Raw genomic sequence first — 21,750 nt, 5'->3', positions numbered from 1 at the left:
AACAGGTGTTTGCATTTGGATCCCATCCCAGTATTAAACCTTGAGGGACACCCCTTGTGCCAGCCTCCAAAACAACCCTGTGACACTGATTACAATCCTTTGGGATCTGCCATTCAGCCAGCTCTCAATCCACCTCACTGTCTAATTATCCCACCCACTGAGTTTGCCTGTGAGGTTGTTGTGTGAGACAGTGTTAAAAGGGCTGCTGAAGTCAAGGTAGAAAATGTCCATTTCTCTCCCCTCATGACAGATGGCAATCAGGTTGGACAAGCAGGATTCACCTTCAGTGAATCCGTGCTGATTACTCCTGATCACCTTCTTGCCATTCATGTGGATAGAAATGGCTTCCAGATTGATTCTTAACTGACTGAAAAATAATCTGAATTATTTTTCAAATACTGGATAGAAACTGACAGGTGTAAAGGATTAATGACTGATGGGAATGACACTAGGATCATTTTCCAGATCTATTATATTATTATGTATTATTTTGTGTAAATTTTAATGCTACAAAACTGGTGAAAAGCAGAAGATCAGAACCCAATTTAACATCCTTTTGTTATATTTAGTTTTCTGATCCCTCCCAAGGGTGTTTTCCCTCTGAAATAGACACAATATATAATAATATATTTGTTACATAAACTTTATTCATAGTTTTCAAACATCTTTAAAACTAGAGGTTTTCTTGGAATTATTTGAATCTGAAAGTATGTAAGCAAATACTTCTCCAGATGCAGATTTACTGGAGACAGGGGAGGAAGAGATGGACGGGACAGGGATATTGACCTCCCCTGCCGAGAGCAGCTGGTCCAAGCTATTTTGCCATGTCACCATGTGTTGCACTCCAGTCCTACTGTTGTGAAGGTCACTAGTAATTGGCCAGTAGGCAGACAAACAAATCAAAAAGTTCGTGCTATTACACACTCACATGATTTGCTGAATCAGGAACTTCAGCAATAAACTCAGCAAAACAAGTTTGTGGGAAGGTGGGAAGCCAGAAATCAATGAGCCTTGAGTATGGGTCATAAATATTTCTGTAGTTAATATCATAGTACCTTACAAAAAGGCACTAGGCTGTGGTATTTTTAATTCTACCATCATGTGCTGCCACCTGCCAGACATTGCCACATTTATCCTAACCAGCTGGACATTTCTGAAGCTGCTAAACACAGACCTGCATTTCAAATCGAGGACTGCTTCCTTTTGCAGGTGCATTGACAAGACTGAAATCTCAGAGGATGCAGAAAAAGGAGGTTTTTCAGGTTAGTGGTCTTTTTGCAGATTACTGGTCTTTGAATAAGCACAACACATGCTATTTCCTCAAGTGTGTTTAAAAGATCAGCGTCAAGTCAAAAACTGAGTCCGATTCTATTTTTCTATACTGATGCATTCACAGTCTTGATCTCGTATACCTCTTTGAATCTAGGAAGTTGGAAAAATGTTTGTAGGGATCATTTTTCATCTTATGGTGGCTTTTCTTCCATGTGCCTTTTTCCTCTCTTCTTTGGTGAAAGAAGAACCAAAAAATTAAAACTACCAAACAGAGAAAGGGAAATTTCAAGTACACACAGGCTGCTATTTGCAGTCATTGATTTGCTTTCTGAGAAAGATATGACAGCTATGAAAGAAATCTCCTGTCACTATTCCCTTTCTCCCTGTCACTATGCCCTTCTTGCCTGGTGCTCTATGTGAAGAAGGAAGAGAAATGGAAAATCTTGTGCAAGTTTCTGTAATGTGTTGAATTCTGACGAGATGTTGACTACGGAGCCTTTCTAAAATGTTTTCAACAGAGTACCACAGCAGGTATAACTTGGAAGGGACCTGAGGACAAGTCCATTGTGGAGAAGATACACCTCAAAATACCAACAGTTCATGTTGTAGCACTTTAAAGAATCACCAGCTGTGCATGAGACTAGCCCAAGGCAGGTCAGGTATAACCCTGGAGAGACTGCACCTTAAAGCTAAAGCTTCACTTGGAGCAGATACAACCCTAAGGGAGCCCCGGGCCAGAGCAGGGGCAATGGGAGCAGCTCACAGCAAGGTTAAACTCCATCCAAAGGGACCAGCAGTTGAGGTTTTTAATGGATATACCTCTAAATTTTTTATAATCCATTATTTGCGTTGTTATGAGAGTTACAGGTAATTCAGGAGCCACCTGAACCAGTGGGGGACAAGTCTTACAGGAATAGTGCAAGTGCAGCAGAAATGCCACCTGAGATGGCTTTGGTAACACATTAAAAACCCTTCAGGCATAGAAATAGGTGTAAAGAGTCTACAGGATGCCTCTCAGGTGTTCAGATATTATGCATGGGCTTAGTGATCCCCAGACCAGAGTTCTCAGGAGAGAATATTTTGAGCTGAAGAGTCACAGTCTCAATGAACAGTTTGATGTGTGCAGTGACACAGAGAAACAGCATTTTGTCATGGTTTCACACAATGGAGTGAGGAGAATTTTCAGCTCTATGAGCTTTCTTGTTTTTGGTTGGCATTGGGCAGAGACTATAATTTAAAGGCATTCCAGCCAAATTTGCCACTAAAACTACTCAGTATTCTCCCACTGACCTGAACCTCACTGATGAGAGAAAATTCTTGTCTCTCCTTCTAGCACAATGCTCTGGTACTTCTAATACAGTTATTGTAATCTCTGGCCCTTGCTCATATCTGAGGTTGACAAACTCACAGCAGGCCAATTCAGAATAGCAGGATGAGCTGAAGTCTCTGTTGTTTATCCCTGAAGCTACTGTGATTCTGGGAGGGTTTGCTGACATCTGTGAGGCCAGAGGGAGCCTTTTCCAACCTCAGCTTACCCAGCACCCTGCAGCACATAACAGCCCTCCATAGTATCCATACTCAAATATGCCTTTTAGGGAGAAAATTACCATTGCAAAGTTTCTGGCAATTTGGAGACCTTTAAATAGAACACCAATTTACACCAGGCTGAATTTCAGTCTTTGAAACATTATTATCTGCCAGGCTGCACAGAGAACCATCAGATTCCTTGCTCGGTGTCATTTATTGGAATAGTGTCTCTTCCTTGGGGAAGCTCATTTATTACTTTGGCTGAATCTGCTTTATTGTTATAAAATTGTACTTACTTAATGTGTACCAGCAAAGAGAACTTCTGCTTAGATGATATTAAAAAATGGGAATTAATCCCCAAGGGATTAATTCTAGCAAAAGTCTGTTGTGAAAGATAAAATTTTCGTCTTAGAGACCATACATAACCCATTCATTACAGGGAGTGAGTCTTGGAATGATGTATTTTCCTCATACTTGTGACAGAAAAGCAAAGTTTTCTGAACTTCTTCTGATAGCTGGAGAACATTTTATGTGTCTTCAAGAAAAGGCAAAAATTGAAGCATTAAGAAAGGATTATCTCTTCAACTGCCACTAAATTGCTAGTTCCATTTGCTGTCAAATTCATTAGAAGTCATGAGTCAGGCCTACTAATCTGGTTTGTATTGCTTTCCTGACATAAAACATCTGTAAATCTACCGAAACTGATACTATTCTATGAATTATTGTTGATTAATTCAATGAGCACTACCAATTTGCATTAGGGAAAAAGAGAATTATTTTCCCCTCACTGATTAGTGAAAAAATATGTTATTTGCTTAGCCTTTCATAAATCAAAATGAAAACCAAATCCACAAGATCTCCTTGTGTTTCTATAGCCTGAATTTACCTCATTCCACAGACACCTATAAAAAGAGTATAGCATTAATTTCTGATGAATTCCAGTATCAAGCTTCATTCATGGTGTCTTAATCAGCATATCAAAGCTATCATTTTATGTGATTGGTAATTATTTTTCACTCTCATATTTAAGACTATTCTCCTCTTTTCTTTCCATATGATTAAAAGAATAATATATCCTATTATTTTTCATTCTCCCTTTAAAGCTTTTCGTAGGGAGAATGCCAATATTATCACAATTAAAATGAAATGTTCAAGCAGAGCTGTTGCCTTCCACATCTCTGAGCTGTGTAGAGCTAATTGCTTTAATTGAACTAATGAATTCAGCCTTCAGTATTCTATGCAGATATTCCTTTACTTCAGCAGCTATATTAAAGGTTTTCTATCAAAAATTACATTACTTTGAAAAATTAATTTGTCTGCATATTCTGAAATATCCATGTTGATTTCTCCAGTTGTGTGTCTGATTGTATCACACTTTGTACTATTTACAGGAGCATGCACAAAGTGTTGAAAATCACAAGGATTTGTAGTCTTCAGTTAGAAAAGCAATGTTCTTGGAGGTAAAATCTATTTATTCTTTACACTGAATATTATTGTGATTTTTTTCCTTTGCACACTCCCTGCTGGTATTGCACTAAACACCACTTTGCTGGTAAGGTTCACAGAAGGGCCCAGAGCTGAGGGCAGATTCAGCTGCTATTAAAGCTGACGTGATTTGGGCTGTGGCTGAGATGAGCTTTTTCTTTTAGAGTTTGATATAACTCATTTTTTACTCAACCCTACCCTTAAGGTCCAATTCGACTATACTCTGAATTCCATCAACAAACAGACATTGTCTCCACCTGGGTTGGGTTGGGCCCTCGAGGGCCTGCTAAGCATGTTTACACCACGGGCACAGAGGACATACATTATTTTCTTTGAAGAAAGAGAGGACTTTAACTTTCAGAAGAGGCAGCTAAGACTGATATTCAATATCACCGTGTTAAAAAAATAAAAATGTGAAATATTTTTCTCTGAGTAAAGTTGGAATCTGCTTGTACTAGGGTTTTTTTTTTTTTTAAGATAAGCTTCTTATATAGATATCTACATTATTTATATTAAACTGAAACTATTTCATTTGGTTCATTTGTTGAAGGAAAGAAACAGCAAAAATCTTGAAAAAGTAAATCATGCAAGTTTCTTAGTACATTTTTTAATATAAGTAGTAAACACTGGTTAATTCAGGGCAAGATTGATTTATTTTTTAGAGTATAATGTATCTAGCTGACACAATGCTACCAAGGGATTTTATTTGACTTTACATTATTTTATTTTATTTGGTATTCTGTGCTGCCTAAAGGCTATAAATAATCTAAAAACTACAGTTTCTAGGAACCACGAAGCAACAGAAAATCTTTGAATTAAGGAGAATTCAGTTTAAATGAAAATAACTGTCTTTTTTTTTTTTTTTTAACTTTGTGGAGTGCACAAATTTCTGCTGTGATGTATGGGAACTAACTACACCAAAATTACTGTAATTCATAGTCTTAAACTAGAATCAAAGAAATGCCTTGTTGCATTTCTTCACAGCTGTGTAGAAGTGTATCCCACCCTCACAGGGCTACCTAATTCTCTCCAGGTATAAAGAGAGATGCATGTCTTGTGTATTGAGTTAGGTATTTGAAAAAGATATTAAAAACTGTAACATCAATCACATTTCCTTTTAATTTTATGTAATTCACAATATAACTTCAACACTTTTCTTAAATAATGAAAAAAAATTATGAAAGAGTGTGAAAGGGAAAAAAATCAGAATAGAGTTCTAACAGCATTTAAAAATTTTAATGGAAAACTTAAAAATTAAATTATTAATTCTGCTGTATTATTTATATGCTTGTGAACTATTTTTTTCAATGTGATTGAGTATAGTTCATATTAAATCATCTTCTCAATTTTTGATATGTAGACTTATATTCAACTGTTTTTCGTAAAACAGTGTTATACATCTTGTGACATTTCCCCCATCTGCACCTAGAATTTTGTCTTTTTCACATAAAACTGTGAATTTTTATTTCCATAAGGTCTTGTAAAATAAACAGAGCATTATGCCCACTGTATTAAATAAGACTTGTTTCCCTTTGAATAATTAAATTCAAGAGTTTCTAGAAATTCTCAGTGTCCAGTATAAAAAATATAGGATCTCATTTTGAAGAGTGTTTATATTGCATTTTATACATTCAAAGCACAATTCCTGTTGACTGCATTTGCACTTTAATAAATCAGACCCTACAGACTCTAGAAAATAAGAAATGTGCAGTTGATACTGCACTCTGAGTTTCACTGATTTAAGTACAATCAGAGAACTGTATTCCCATGCAAGTTCTCTGCTGCCTTTGTCACCAAGTAAATGCTTTAAGATTCTTCTTGTTTTTATCCAGAGTTACAACGGTGTAAAATTTATGTCCACTCTGTGGGTCACAAAAACTAATACAAAACAACTAGAGGCAGCTGTGAGTTGTCGTCCATTATGAAAATTAGCATGCTAGACAGATGCACACTTACTTAATGAGTTTCACAGGTATTTGCTTACAGGGGAAGGCAATCTCTGTGCTAAAGATGGCCAAAACCTCTTAGGAGAAATCTAAGCACAATTCTGTGCAAACGGAATAATTTCAAAATTTTGGCAGATTTTCATGGAAAATTGAAGGTATTTCATCACTCAAATTTCTCTATTAAAACAGGCTCTCTTTAAAAAGAGAAGGAACCTGTTAGTAGAATGATATAATTGTTTCATGGCTTTATCATTGTAAAAGCTGTATTGCTTAGGCTCCCTGTTTGGAGGAGAGAGTTTTTGCTCTTCTTAATAGACTGAGATAACATGCATTGCAAATGTCAATCAGATTTTTTTTTTTGTTAACCTATAACCAAGTATAAATACCTAGAGATCTAAATTTTTGCTGTACACTAATGACACCGTATTTATTGCTGATGTGTCCCTTCCACGGTGGAAAGTATTTCTAACTCTAGCATTAAATTAGAAGAGACTGGCAGTGTACAGCTTCCAGACACCATGGCACACAGTTTCCAGCTCTTTCTTGAAGTTATTAGGAATGGCTTGATTACAGCTCCAAGTGGCACCTTATAAAGATTCTGTTTCTATCATTTCTTGTACTTTTCTTGAGTAGTGTGTCTGGAGTGGAGAAAGAAATTTTGAAGACAATATAGCTCATTTATAAAAGCCACAAGAAAGTGCAAATGAAAACCCAGCACAGTGGCATGAGGCCATTGGTATATTGTTTTTGGTTTAGTTTAAACCTTCTCACCAGTCTACATATCCCATTGAAGGAATGAAATCCCAGTATGGAAACTTGGCCTGCATTCATTGTCAGGTTTAGGGAAAAGACATACTTCTGTCAGCTCTTCCTCATATCTTAATTAGTAATATAAAGCAACAGTTAATATGATAGATTTTCAATATACAAATGGAAAATGGCAGTGATTCAGCCACTGAAAACATCTGGGGACATAATTTGCTGCAAACTTAAAATATCAGGTGGATCCCAGCTTCTGCTTACATGAAGCAAGATCATGAAAAATAAATGACATTATCATTTCATCTTATTGCTTCTGTTTTATTGAATTTTATGCACTGAAAACACAAGTGTTTTTCATTTCAGATGCTTTTTGTCAGAATGCAATGGCAAACTAGAGTCTAAGACTTTGTTACTCTAGGATAGAAAATAAATAGGATATTACTCTTAGTTTCTATCTGTTAGCATTTTATTTTCAGACTAAGGACATATTATTTGGAGTAGAGCATTGACAACAGTCGATATCAAACTTTCAGGTTTATAAATGACTTCTGTGTGTAATGCCTTAAAATCTAGGGTCTTTATCTTGATTTAAATATTGTAGGGTAATGTGGTATAAACCCTTGGTAGTAATAGCCACTACATACTGAAGTTATGTCTGGTGTAGTATTCCTTTTGTGGCTTCTGGGAAGAATCAAAATAGATCTTCAGGTCTGAAAACCAGAACAAATAAAAATTTATTGCAGGTAAGCTGTAATAAAAATAATGTAAAGCTCTCTCATGAAATAGGTGTCTTTACTTGTCAAGGTATTCAAATTAGAGAGAGCCTTAATTTTCAACAGCATCTCTTTTTCAATATTCTGGGATAAGTTAAGATCATCATCTCTTATGCTTTTTTACTCTAATTGGATGCAGAACAAAAATTTTTGTCAATCTTGCTGACACCTGTACTAAATTCCTTTGTGGCTTTGAATGTGCTTTCAGATATAATTCAGAATATTAATGATGATTTTTATAGCCTTGCATAGTCTGAGATTTGAATTCTAAGAGCTTATTGTCATTCTTCTCGATCTCAGTTACTTAGATGGAAGGTTTGGACTAGCATGCTCTTAAATACTTGTGTAGCTTTAATATGTTGATTATTCTACAGTTATCTGTTATTAATTGTCTATGTAGTATAGCCATACATACGTATATTTTTTATACATATAAATATAAACATACATACACACACACTCTTTGCCATTCAAGTAAAGGCAACAACAAAAAATATATGCAAAGGCAGTGTAGTGGGTTGACCTTGGCTGGATGCCAGGTGCCCACCAAGCCAATCTATCACTCCCCTTCCCAGAGGAACAAGGTAGAGAAAATAGGATGGAAAACATCTCACAGGATGAGATAAGGCAGTTTTCTAAAGCAAAAAAGTGAAAGTTAGCACGTGCATAAGCAAGGGGGAAAGAAATTTCAATCTGTACCTCCCAGCAGTGAGGGATGTTCAGCCAATTCCCAGAAAGCAGGGCTTCAGCACGCACACTGGTTGCTATGGAAGGCAAACATAAAATAACAATTGCCCCCAGTTTCTCCTTGGTTCCCTAACTTATATATTTGAGCTGATACTGTATGAATATAAGTCGTATATTTGAGCTGATGGTTAATTTGGATCATCTGCCTGGTTGTGTCCCCTCACAGGATCCTGCCCAGCCCCTTGATGGGGTAGGAATGTTGGAGACACAGCACTGTGCCAGTGCTCAGCAACACCCAAAACACCAGTGTGTTACCAACACCTTTCCATCTTGTCTCCTAATATTCACTGGTAAGGACTTACAGACCAGCCTTGTCACCTAAAGGTTTATTTGCATCATCAGGCTTTGGGTCATCACTACAGGCCAGGTGTTCAATGGTTTCTTTGTTCTGTTTTTTCCCTGTGGTCACACTACTGCTCTGTAATAAAAATAATAATTAAAATACAAAAAGCTTATAGGTGTAAGTTTATGTTCCTGTATTTTTCAGCCCTATCTACATATATTCTACCTTTTTCTCTCTGTGTTCTCTGTACTCATTATGATGAATGCCTTATGCAAATTAAGAATTTCTAATCTCTCTACTTCACTGAGAAAGCAAAGTAGCACTTCAGAATTCTCATAATCAGTCATTTCAAACCTCATAAATGGGCATTTCTATTTTTAAACAAAACATACTTAGCTTTCTGGAATTTACCCACCCAGAATATGTTCCCGAGGCTAAGCACTATCTTATGCCAGATCCAGGCAGCCCCTGACTTTTGCACAGCTAACCTAAATACCACAGCGCTTTTAATATATCTTTGTAAAAGAAAAGTTCTGGGGAAATTCGCATTTTCACTTCTTTATTGTGAATTAACAGAAGTCTTTCCCCACTAAATATTATTCTACCCAGTCCTGATTGAATCTGTTGAACTTTCTGTGCTACATCTGCTGCGATTCCACAATTAGTAAGACACTACAGCAGTGACATAGTGTGAGGCAGTGTGAGAAAACTGCGCCTGCTGATCCCAAAATGCTGGCAGAGCTGTGCCAGTGAGCACACAGCTGCCCTGGCAGAGAGCACAGATCTGTGCAGGAGTGGAGAAGAATATTTTCATGGGATTGGAGATCTATGTGGTGTGGGAGCTAACAGGAGAGTCTGTGGATGACAGGGGGGTTATCACTGAATGGACACTGGGGGTGGTTGAGCTGGAAGGATGCAGAAGCTGAAGCTCAGAATAATGGTGGTACAGGAAAGAGCATGCACCCTATGAAAAAGCAGGAATGAGTACTTCTAGCCACTCTGTGGAAAAAATCAACAAGAGGAACAACAAAACCTCATCCAGTGCCAAGAGGTGGTTGACATCTATCCTTTGAAAGACTCAGTACTGTGTGTCCAGCATCCAGGAAGGGAGCAGGAGCAACATCCACCTATGGACAGCTGAGTGTGTGTAGGGAGCTGGGATTCCCTTCTCTGCCCTAGGGATGTGCCCCAATAAAAGACTTTTCTCCCATTCATTTTTACAGGGCTTAGTACAATTCTGGATAAGGATAGTTTTGCTATGGGTAGGAACTGAAGTTATGACTATTCCACTGCACATGATTTACATGCCAGCTTGTACCCACATTTTTTCTTTTCAGTTATCTCTGTGAAAACACTAGCATTATCTTAATGCACTCCATATGAAGTAGTTGCCCTTTCCAAACTGTTCTAAGAAAAGTCAGAACTGATCTAATAAGATCCTAGAATCCTGTCATAGAGTGATGCCAACAGCTACATCTGATGTGATTTTTAATTTAAATATCCCTCAGTGCATTTCTAGAATTAACATACTTTTAACAATATAGATTGCTATTAGATGTAACTATACTTCTACTTAATACAGAGCTGCTTGAGCAAGCAAGCACCCTATTAATGGAGCACACAAAATTGCTGTCAGAAGTGGAACAGAGTGTGCTTTATTTGAGACAGAAGTTTGGGTAATGCTGACTGGCCTACATTTCTGCATAGAAAATAGTGAAAAGGATACTGTAGTAATTTGTCTAAGGGCTACATAAACTTAACTAGAAATTTTTAGTCCCACAAGGGTCCAAAACTGTATCTGGAAACAGTTATTTAAATATTAATTTCTACCGTTGTTAAAAAAAAAAAAAAAAAGAAAAAAAAGAAAAAAATCTAATTTTGTAAAAGCTTTCATATCTATGGAAAAAAGATGATCATAAATTTATGAATTACTGGTCTGTGGTTGCCTCACCACCTCTTTTAAAGTTAAACTCAGCCTCTAAGTAGCACTGAATTAATGAATGTAAGTTTGAAACAATGAATGTGCTTTACTGTGAGGCTGAGTTTTACTTTTTGAATTATGTGTATTATCAACAATACTTAATTTAAGAAGAGAAGGTTTTTTCACTTTAATCCCTGAAGGGGTTGTTTTTCCTTTTAAGCAATAACAACTTTGAGATGTAATAATGGCTATCCATAAATTGCTCAATTTTGTCTTCATTTGAATTGTTTCTTACAGGTGTTAAAATAACCATGACTAGTTTTCTTTTATTTTTTTTTCCAAATTCTCTTTTTTGATGCAGACTGAACTGAGAAACTGGGGGAAAAAAGTGCTTGTTTAATCCTTTTTTCTATTATTTGCCAACAGCAAGTTCTTTTTTTTTTTTCTTCTTTTCTTTTTCTGGTGATATTGAAAAATAATAGCGAAAAGCATGTAATTTGATACTGAATGCTGTCAGATAAAATTGAGTAGCAGCTGCCAGATTAATTTCTTCTACTAGTTAGTAATCATAGTCTAATTCAGCCACTAGAGTTAAAGATGCAGGTAGCAATAATATTTGCCTTGGTTTAATACTTCTATGACTACATTGTCAGCATTTCATATAAGACACTGTTAAATCATTCCTTATCATCAGTCTATTTCCTTCCCTCCCCCCACCCCCTGGCTTCTTTCTTTTCCTTCCAGGATATTTCCTCTTTCTGTAATGACAAAAGGAAAAGGTAAAATGTGTCTCCGTTTCTCTCTTTGGAATAATCCCAAGGCAGTGTGATTGTGTTTTAGCTCAGGAGGTTTGTCTCCAAATTCTCAGTTTAAATTTGACCTCAGGCTTAATGGGGCTCACGTAACTGTGGGAACAATGACCGTAGGAGGTAAACAGTTTTTAATTATACTGTTCACAGAGCTGGTACCATTAGGGCACCATCCTTAGATTGCAGTTCTTCAAATGGTTTTGTTAAATGCTACATTTTTCATAGGTCATGCCATCCAAACAAGGAATAAAAGGAATTTTCTTGGTCAACATTTTACTGACAGAAAACTAGAAGTTAGTCAGATCTGAGGGGGTGTTTTAATGCATTGTAGTTATTTCACCTTGATGTTGGCATTATGCCTGGGGTACAGCTTTCTACATAATGAAGTGTTCTTTTATTATTACTTTTTTTCTTCATCATCATCATCATTTCTTCTTCTTCTTTGTCATTTTCATAACCATCAATTATGGTTTGCAGATGTTAGTTAACACTATTGTAAAAGCCAGTGTCCCTAAAGTGACATTTCTTTCCTATCATTACATGTATTGCTTTCCATTTGAATTGACTGAATTTAGAAAGGATTAGATATGCTTGCAGTTTGTGTATAATAGCAACATACCAAAATTTGTTGAAATCTCTTATAGATGTTTTACTTAGTGTTTCTGGTTTCTGTGTTGCTTGCTGAATTTAAAGTTCTGGATTACACATGCTTGCATCAGAAAACATTTGAAATTTCTGTGTATATTTTGAGAGGTTTTTGGAGTAAGCTACTTTCTTCCAAACAGACTTTTTCCTTCCCTGAATACCTTTAAGTTTTCTTCTCAGACATAATTCCAAGAAGAACCAGGTTACAAGTTCACTGGTAGCCAGAGCAATGCCAGGGCACTGGTGCAAGTCTGGGAACTGGACTGTCTTGCAGGTATTTACTATGATTTTAGCACTTTAAATAATAGCTCCATGTATTCATGGTCAGGTGTGAAGAGGTCAGGTAATTTTCTCAGCTTGTGATTTAAATGCTGGCACTTTCAGAGGTTAAGATACCTCTTTAAGTAGGCCACACGTCCAGGAATACTTCTGTTTTCCATTAAAGCTATAGCTCTTTTCAAGCAGAAACACAGAAGTCTGGTAAAGGTTTTTTTTTCTACTCTTTCAGACATAGTAACTGGTTACTGATTTACTTGCAATTTTGTAATATCAGCAGTACATCATATAATGATATGCTCTAAAATGGTAAGAGTCTAACCATCCTCTGTATACAGAATTGTCTATTTTCTGCTCCTACACCTATATGTTTTTAGAAAGGCTGAGTTATTCTGTAAGACCCTGTATAAGCCTGAATTACCTGCTCTGTGAGTAGCTCTGTTCAAACCAAAAGAGCACCTTCTTTGTTGTGCACTGTAAATTGCAGCATGGACCAGAATGCATCCTTCTCTTCTCAGCTCTTACTAAAGCTGCAAAGGAACTGATCACAGGAAAGAGCCTCAACTTGAAGAATTTTGTAGATAATCTGGAAAATTACATGCGTTCACAGATGTGCTGCAACCTTGATCTCTTAATAAATGATCCCAAAAGGTTTATAAAAATGGAAAATTGATAAATTCTTTTTTTTTTCTCCTTCCTCTTCTCAGCAGTGAATTCACAATGTCAATGCTCAGTTTGAAAATAGAGGAATGATTAGTGCTACTAGCAACAAGAATAATGAGAACAAAATACTGAATAGAGCAGAGGGTTTTTTTGTGTGCAGCACCTCTGATAAACCAACCATAAAACAGGGCTCTTATTACTCTGGCAACTATTTTAAGAAAAACGTTCCCCTGCTGAATTTTTCTTTTGACTTTAAACATAACAATAACCTCACATATTCAGCAGAATTCACCTCTCAAAGCCACAATGCTCTCATGCTTTCTGCTTCCAGGAAATAATGCACTGAAGTGTTCTCATGGTCTTGGCAATCAATTAGAAGAACCCATTCTCAGGGACTATATATATTTATATATAAAAGCTAACAAGTTGCTCCTTTACTGCTCCTTTAGAAAAGTGTTTCATTGGTTGCACTCTGTTTCAGATACTAGACAGGCTGCATTTTCTTTTTTCCAGTGGATCTACTTTTTTATATACTTCTCTTGTTCATGGCGCTCAAGAAGAATGCCATTGTCAAGAATACTTTTTCAAAAAAGAACTTGGGTCATTAAATTGTGCAGAGAATTCCACACCACAGAATTTGAGTGTAATGAAAACCACTTGACTGCAGACATTTAGCAGCAATATTCATAGCCAGAGATGGACAGCAAATTAGGCCTGCTGTGTTACATACATTGTCCTGCTAGAGTGAGGCACATTAACTGAATCCAGCTCTGCAGTCAATAGATGTCTTTCCTCCTCTTAAATGTATAACTCACTGAGGGGCAGCAGAGAAGGCAGAAAGCAGAAGGGGAAATGGAAAAAGAATCTAATAATTATGCACAACACATTTTAGATGCTTATTATCTATGAACTTTTGCTCATTCTGAATTTTAGATCTCAACAGCAAGTTTTGTAGTAAAAATAAAGTTTAGTTATACTTAAAATATATATGTATTGATTATGATGTTCAGAAAAATATACGTAGTTATATCTTTATTAAAAATTACCATTAACAGGTAAACTAAAAATCTATGTTAGAATAATATTAAAGCAACAAAACATTTCATTAAATGGCTGAAGATCATTATTTGTTTTTTATAACTGACTTAGAGAAGAAAACCAAAATTCAGACTTTCCTTGTTCAATTACATTTAGTAATGCAATTACATCTTGGAAGTGTCAAGGAGAATTTCTCAGTCATTTATTTTCAAAATAAAGTATTTTAAAAGTTTATAAATTGTTAAGTTTGAGTTTTCATGTCAAATTGAGTTAAATTTTCATGTCAAAGCAGACCTCATATTTCTTACATCAAAACAGCTGCCAGTCTGTCTTTCAGAAGTTATTTTCTTTCTCTAATATACAGCTTCTGCTTTCTTATTGATGCTACTTAAGCAGTTTCAAACCAGTTTCACAAAATCTCAGATGGTGACTTGGACAATATCTTTCTATATTTATTATTGGTCAAAGCTGCCAGCAGACAAAAAGAAATAGCCATCAGAGACAGAGATAGGAAGTTCAGATATAAGAGAGAGTTTTTAAGACCATTATGAAGTTTATACCAGCTTCCATCTTACATATATTATCCTACTAGTGGTCCTTTCACACTCCATTTAGCCATCCCTCGTGCAGTTAAGTACCTTGAAAAGCAGCGTGCAAACAGGACACAGGGCTACTCTGTCAGTCTGTGTTCTGCTCACAGTTCTGGGAGCCATGCCTGGCTGGGACTTTCAGGGACTCCAGAGGTGGCTGTCAGCACATTTTGAAATAAGTAAATAACACTTTCAGGATTATTCAGACATTACAGACAGAATTGTGTTATGCTGTACTTTTGAGGTCAGTTTGCCCACATAACAGTTCTCCTAAAACAGCTTTCCTCTTTCCTCAGTGCATTTTTCTCTATCAATATATTTCCTGCTGCAAGATTCACATGAAAGTATATATGAATATATGAAATCAATAAAAGTACTAGTTTCATATATTTGGCTGCTTTTCAGTGAACAAATAAATAAGAAAAATCTTTCAAGCCTGGCTACTTGTACTATAAAACTAGATTTTAAGGTGATGCAACTTGTGTAATATACCCAGGATGAAAAATATACATCTTAAAAATAAAATCTTGGTACAGGCATACTTTTAAAAGTGAAATATTTTCCAATTAACAGTTTCTGGATGGATGTTTAGAGCCACAGGTATAAAAGCAATGTCTTTGTTCTATTTTTTTATTCTAATTTCTTTCATGAGTGCCATTTTACAGCATTTAATTATTTAAGTAGTGAAAGATCCTTTCGCCATTCAGTTTACAGAATGGATGGTTGTCTCAGAAAGAATTAGGGAGAGGGGAAAGCATGACTCTATGTGGGTTGCTCAGTGTATTATAGAAATTGAGTAAAACATGATTGTCATTTAGCAGAAATTCCATAATGTTGTTTGGTGACTTAAAGGCCACTAAATTAAAGATATTGTTCATGACATAATTTGAGACATTAAGTATAAAGCTGAAACCTATTTTGTTAGCATGTCTTTAGGAAAGTTAGCTTATTCAGGACACACAGTCATTTGCACTGTCACTTTGGTTCTTGAAGGCTTTTGAGCTCTCTTCTGCAGACATGAGTATGCTGCAGTTCAACATGCCCTGGGAACCTCATGGTGATCCATCAACAGGTGGGCGAGGGTGATTCAAGACATACTGCTAAAAAATAAGGGTTTGTTAGCCCCTTTTTCATCTCAGTTTCATCTCTTGTGAAATGTAGACACTTCTATCTGACTTCTCGTATTAATATAAAACCCACCTCATAGATATACGTGAATTACAGGTCTGTCAAAGGAATCTATTCCTTCACCTCTCACAGTAGGAGCTATAAATAGTATAGAATTTCAGCATATAAGACACAACGTTAGACAAAGACTATTAATATTGACCTTAAATCTTACTGTTTCTTTCAGCTTTCTTAAGGTATGATTTTCATGTTCGTGTACTCTAGTGATTTAACTACAGTTGTGGAAAGAAATATACTTATGAGCTGCAACCACTGTTTCCAGTTTAGCACAGCAGTGTCATTTCTCTTTGGAAGCCAAGGTATAGTTGGTTGTCTTCTGTTGAAGTGTTAAAGACATTTATAATGAGTGAAAGCACATGTATGTCCTCAGTCTGTCTTCAGAAGTCAGAGTGGGGCCCTCAAGCAGATGATGGACTGAGATAATTTGCTCTATATTAGGTCTTAGCAGCTTGAAAGCAGGGCAAAGCACCTGATGGCAGGATCAGCATAGAGCACTAACAGTAATTATGTGACTGAACCAATGATTTTATGAGCAAAATGTGAGCAGTTTTTTCTTGTCTTGATGTCATGCTGCTCCACTACAGGAAAACTAAGTAAGTTTAAATCTTATCCATGTTCACAACATTATGAACCTACTCCAGGATGATTACTTCCTGCTGACTATGATGAATTACTTCAAAGTATTCAGAAATTAAGTTAGGTACATCCCAGGCTCAGAAATGAGCTTCTTCTTTATCACACTCAAGTTACACAGATTTGCTTGGTCAATAGTCAGACTCAATGATGTTGGAGCTCTTTTCCAACCTGTATGATTCTATGGTTTGTGAAAAATGGTGTTTTTCAAGGTCAAACTAAAAATTATGCCTTTCTTATTTAAAATCAGCCACACTGCTGCAGCACCAGAGCATCCTAAAATACCCAGCTGTGATCTAAACACTACCAAGTGCAAAGAAAGAAAGAGCAATTTCTTTTATGGTTTATGGTTTAAACTAGCAAGGGAAGTAGTATCCCCCTTCCTTCCTACTGCTTTTATTAGTGAGGGGTTGAAATAGCAGAAGCAGGCCTAGACCAAGGACAGCAATCCAGCTCTATCAGCATGATGTCTACACAGATATATTACCCTGGAAGGAGTGCCACACAAATGTCAATGAATTGCTTGTGGACCCTTACACCAGTGTGCCTGTGCTCTATGCTTGTAGCAGCAGATCAAGCAGCATGAGGGGTGACTCACAGTCAGAGCAGTCCTTTGCTGATCCTGCCCCAGGTCAAGTCTCCCAAACAATTCATAGGCACAGAGACAGACTAAAGGTTAGCTTCAGAGACAGCAAATGGCCTCTCACGCTGTTTGTTTTACTATTACAGGCATATTTGCATAAGCCTGTTTAATAATATACTGAGTACTTATGAGGATAAAATGGGGAGGATTCCCTCATTTACTAATTCTGGCAATACTTCTTTAGCCATAAAACTGGACAAACCAATTTTCTTCCTTGTGGCTCTTACCTATTAATGTCATCTCTCCAAAAAAGGAGAGTTCTGTTTGAATATCAACAATCAGATATTGCTGTAGTTGCAAATTCTTTCCAGTTAGGGTAAGAAAACTGTCATTTTAGAAGTCCTTTGAAGGGACTCATGTTATTGAGGTGTATCAAGAAAATAACCTTACCGGCAGCAGCGTTGTCCGGGCTTGACATTGGGTGTGAAACCAAAAGAGGTCAGGAAGTCAGAACTGAAGTCACTGCTCTATAAGCAAATTCAGTTCAACCACTTTGGCACAGTGGTAGGTCTAGAGGTTGATCTGCTCTTGAAAGTTTTCTACCTGTGCATTTTAATGCCTCATTCATGCAGTCAGACTCACTGGATAACGAAGAAGCTCTTACCTTTCCTATGAAGTGACCCCCAGAGGGTTCAAGATCTAGCAAATGGCACAAGAGTTATTAAAAGTCTTGATATGTTTCCTTCTCTTCCAACTTACCTGAATCCTGGCTAAAGTAGTTATGAATTCCAACCCTTTATCTCCACCTAAGGCCTTGTCCATGATAATTCTTAGAAATATGAAATCTCCTATGGAATTCTTCCCTCTGGTTTCATCCTGAAGTTTCCTTGTAACTAACCTGTTTTAATAACCTCCTTTTTAAAAGTATTAATTTTTATTATTTGTTTATTATTTGTATCTTTTACTACAAAGAAAGAAAGGTTGAAAAGAAATTAATACATTCTCAGAGAGATCTGCATAAAGCTGCAGGACTATTAAATGAAACAGTGAACCCAAAGACTAGTTTATGCCTTTAATTGTGAAATTAAAGTAAATTTGTGGGAACAGGTTTACAACTCATGACAAGACATCTGTTTTTCACAGTGGAAATCTGTTTAAATGGAAGAAGTCATTGTCTTAATAAGTTAGTGAGTTCAAGATCTTGGTAAGCTTTAAAACAACTAACCATTTACATGGATAATGGGAACACCCACTGCTATATTAGACAGAAAAGAAAGATTTTGTTCAGAATGGTAATAAATCTTCATGGTTTTATACCGAAACATATAATTAGCTGTCAAGCAATAAGAAACAATTTACATACAGCCCAATTATTCTGAAAGAAATGTCCACATGACTAGGATTTTAGTTTGTTGATGAATAAAATAGCCTAAAAAAACAACAGAACCCCAAAGTATATCTGCAACAAGTCAAACATGAAAAACAACTGAATGTTTGGTGAAATGAAAAGAAAATGTGGTGTGTATCAATCAGAATCTCCAGCTCTATTTGCAGTAATATTTAAAATTAAATTGATTCCTTAGAAATATTTAAAATAAAAATAGTATTAAAAATATACATATACACAAGCATCAACTTCTAGAGAGCTGTCTCTTATCACCGTGGGGCCTGACCAGAAAATGAGATTCTGGAGACTGATCTGGGTTCATCGGGCAGAGCAGGGCAGGAAGAGCCTTTATTTACAAAAACCCACTCTTATACATTTCCTATGAGGCCTGTGGATTGGAGGATGGAATTCCCACCTCCCCACCAGATTGGCCAAGGAGGCTGTCATTCAACCTCCCCTTCTCCTTGAGAAGGCATTCATAACAAGGGCAGTGTTTACAAAGACATTGGTCCTGTGTTTACATTTACGAGCGCGAGAAACTGCACATTTCTCCTTTAAAATGAACGCTCGGCAAACCAGGAAAAAACCTCATGGCAACAGTCTCTGAGGCTGACTGCTGAGGATGCCTCAAGGGCAGGTTGCTGGGTTCCTTCAGGACACCAAGGCTGGCTGCTGTCACATGTGTCCCTCCAGTGGCACACAGGATCTCCAACTACAAAACAACGCAGGAAGTGCTGAGGGATGAATGATGGGATCAGTCCTGGCTACCTGCAGAAGCTACTGTTACACAGCATGTGGTGCTTTATGTCATTGCATATTAGGCACCTAAAGCAGATCAGTGGGACATATCCTAATCATCCTTATTTATCTTCATCTGTGTCATTTATAGAACTTAGTGTTATTTTAGAAAGCATAGAAAGATATTTACAGATGTCCATGGTGTCATTGCATGGCAGTGAACCTACTACACTTTAATGTCAGATGTTTACTGTACTCACTGGTAAGAAACTATTACATACTTCAGCACTAGTCTGGTTTTGTTTAAATAAGATATCTTCGACCATCATAATGCATTCACCACAGTTTTGTCTGCATGAGAAGGCTGCAATGTGTAACATTTCTTAAATGCAATTATAGGATCTTTGTGTATGGGTCATGGAACTATAATTGAGTCTCCTTCAGTCAGATCAGTTGATACAATTTTTAGAGAAGATATTCTGCCTGATTGTAGTCTGACCAGTGTCCACCAGCATGCGGTTGTCTCCTGATTCTTCAGTTCTCAGTTTGCCTTGGAAAACCAGAGTACAAGCTCAGGACCAGGTTTTACATTTGAGCATAATAATTACCTTTAAGAACCCAGAGCTCAGTAAGGGGTTAGCATTGTATTCCTGCTAAAGATTATGGACTAAAAATAATCTAAATTTTAAATAATTTAAGTTTAAATAATTTCTTCAGCCAAGCATGTATTTTTTGATAGTTCTTATTTTAATTTCTTTTTTCTTTCTATTCTCTTTGATCATCTCAAAAATTGTGTGAACCACAAGACGGATATTTATTAAACTCTCCATAGGAACATAAAGCTGCAAGGGAGCAAGCTTGCTTTTCTGGAATCTCTCTGAATCTTCTCCAATTAGATATTCACATTTAACCATACTAATCAAATAAATTAAATGTTATTGTTTTGTGCTTTAGTAGTAGTAGTAGTAGTAGTAGTAGTAGTAGTAGTAGTAGTAGTAGTAGTAGTAGTAGTAGTAGTAGTAATATTAAAATATCAGGCAAAGAAACGTCTCCATCGTTTGCTTTAACATATTTTTAGGGAAATTACATTGAGCTTTAAAATGCTGTGAAATTTATTTCCATCATTAGACTGTTCCTCAAGATGCAGTTCAATTTTCTTTAAAAGGTAAACAAGCCAAACTCATTAGCATTTTGATGAAATTAAGAGGAAAGGTCTAAGAACTTGATTGTATTCTAATGTAAAATAGCAATTTAAAGAAGAAAAAAGTGTTAGAAGAAAAATTAGTACAGATTCAGAGACTTGAAAGTTGCACTGGAAGGGATCTATGCTTCACTGTGCATGATGTACCCAATACCTTTTTGATAAACTATTTTATAATTGGGTTTAAGATCAGGAGTCAGAACAATTAAAAAAATATTAAACTAAACTAAACAAATAACAGCTCCAATCCCCACAGTTATTAAGTATTACTTAATTTCACTTTTGAAATAAAGTGCTTGAAATGCATTTTTTAAAATTAAAACTGCTCTAAATAGACTCCAGTTCAGTAATGGCTATATGCACAGTCCAAATCAAACATTCAGGAAATCACATTGTGAGAATGCTTCCATTTCATTACATTCAAAGATAAGCAGCAGTCTACACAGGGTTTATTTGTTTTTTGAATTTTATAGATGGTTTAATTTCATAGATGAACTAAGAAGTGAAACAAAACATTGCACTTTCATTTTTAGACATTTTCTAGAATTTTTCTTTTTCCCAAACAGGAGAGAGGAGGAAAATGCCAGGTTTATATGATCAAAACTTGTAAATTCATTATTTTTTTCACCACAAAGGTAATTTTCAGCCCATTGGTTAAGAAATTTTTCAGAGATGTTCAGAAGCAGGCAATACTTTCCTTACCTTTTGCAAATCATGACTGATCTGCTCATGATTGTAGCCTGAGTTGGCTTGTTTCACATTTCCAAGCACTGTTCTCTCTTCTAACTCAGCTTAAATTCAATATTAACTTCGGGCAACTCAAAGATCCATTTGTTTTAGAAAATAGTCATTGTAAAATATTTGTTCAGACACAATGCTGAGCCCTCAGGGTTCAAACAGAGCTGAAGACAGTGCAAGAAATATAGACAACATTAGTAACTCACTGTGCCATGTTAGAGAAACACCTAACACCTAACCATATGAATGGTTACTATGGAGATCTATTCTAAAAGACTTGACTGGTCTGATATAGTTTAGGCCTTCCTTTATTCTCATTAAAGGCAACAGAAACTTTGAAACCAACTCTTTTCAAAGCGGTATTTTAGAAATCCCCCTTTTGAAACAGTAATCTAAATGTATATGCCAGCTGACTTCTCTTAACTTATAAAAAGGTGTGGTACTGAAGAGGGCTGAGTTTCTTGAATGGTTGGCTTCAGACTCAAAACATTCTTTTTTCTCCTGCACTGAACCATTGTTTGGGCTCTTAAATGGCAACTGCTAAA

At 36.3% G+C, this 21,750-nt stretch overlaps 2 long non-coding RNA genes across 2 annotated transcripts; one reads left to right on the top strand and one right to left on the bottom strand.

The window, feature by feature from the left end:
* Positions 1-1,140: 1,140 nt before the first annotated feature.
* LOC134547681 (uncharacterized) lies at positions 1,141-8,923 on the top strand. Its single transcript, XR_010079542.1, has 3 exons — positions 1,141-1,262; positions 4,191-4,259; positions 8,679-8,923. It is a non-coding gene; the product is annotated as an uncharacterized LOC134547681 (long non-coding RNA).
* Positions 7,458-21,379, bottom strand: LOC134547682 (uncharacterized). The gene is made up of 3 exons (XR_010079543.1): positions 21,170-21,379; positions 14,786-14,894; positions 7,458-7,702 (listed from the first exon to the last, which is right to left on the bottom strand). It is a non-coding gene; the product is annotated as an uncharacterized LOC134547682 (long non-coding RNA).
* Between the last annotated feature and the right edge of the window lie 371 nt (positions 21,380-21,750).

The sequence above is a fragment of the Prinia subflava genome, chromosome 2, assembly GCF_021018805.1.
Source record: "Prinia subflava isolate CZ2003 ecotype Zambia chromosome 2, Cam_Psub_1.2, whole genome shotgun sequence".
Classification (NCBI taxonomy): domain Eukaryota; kingdom Metazoa; phylum Chordata; class Aves; order Passeriformes; family Cisticolidae; genus Prinia; species Prinia subflava.
The sequence above is the reverse complement of the archived record's forward strand: the minus strand, read 5'-3'. Positions and strand labels throughout refer to the sequence as shown.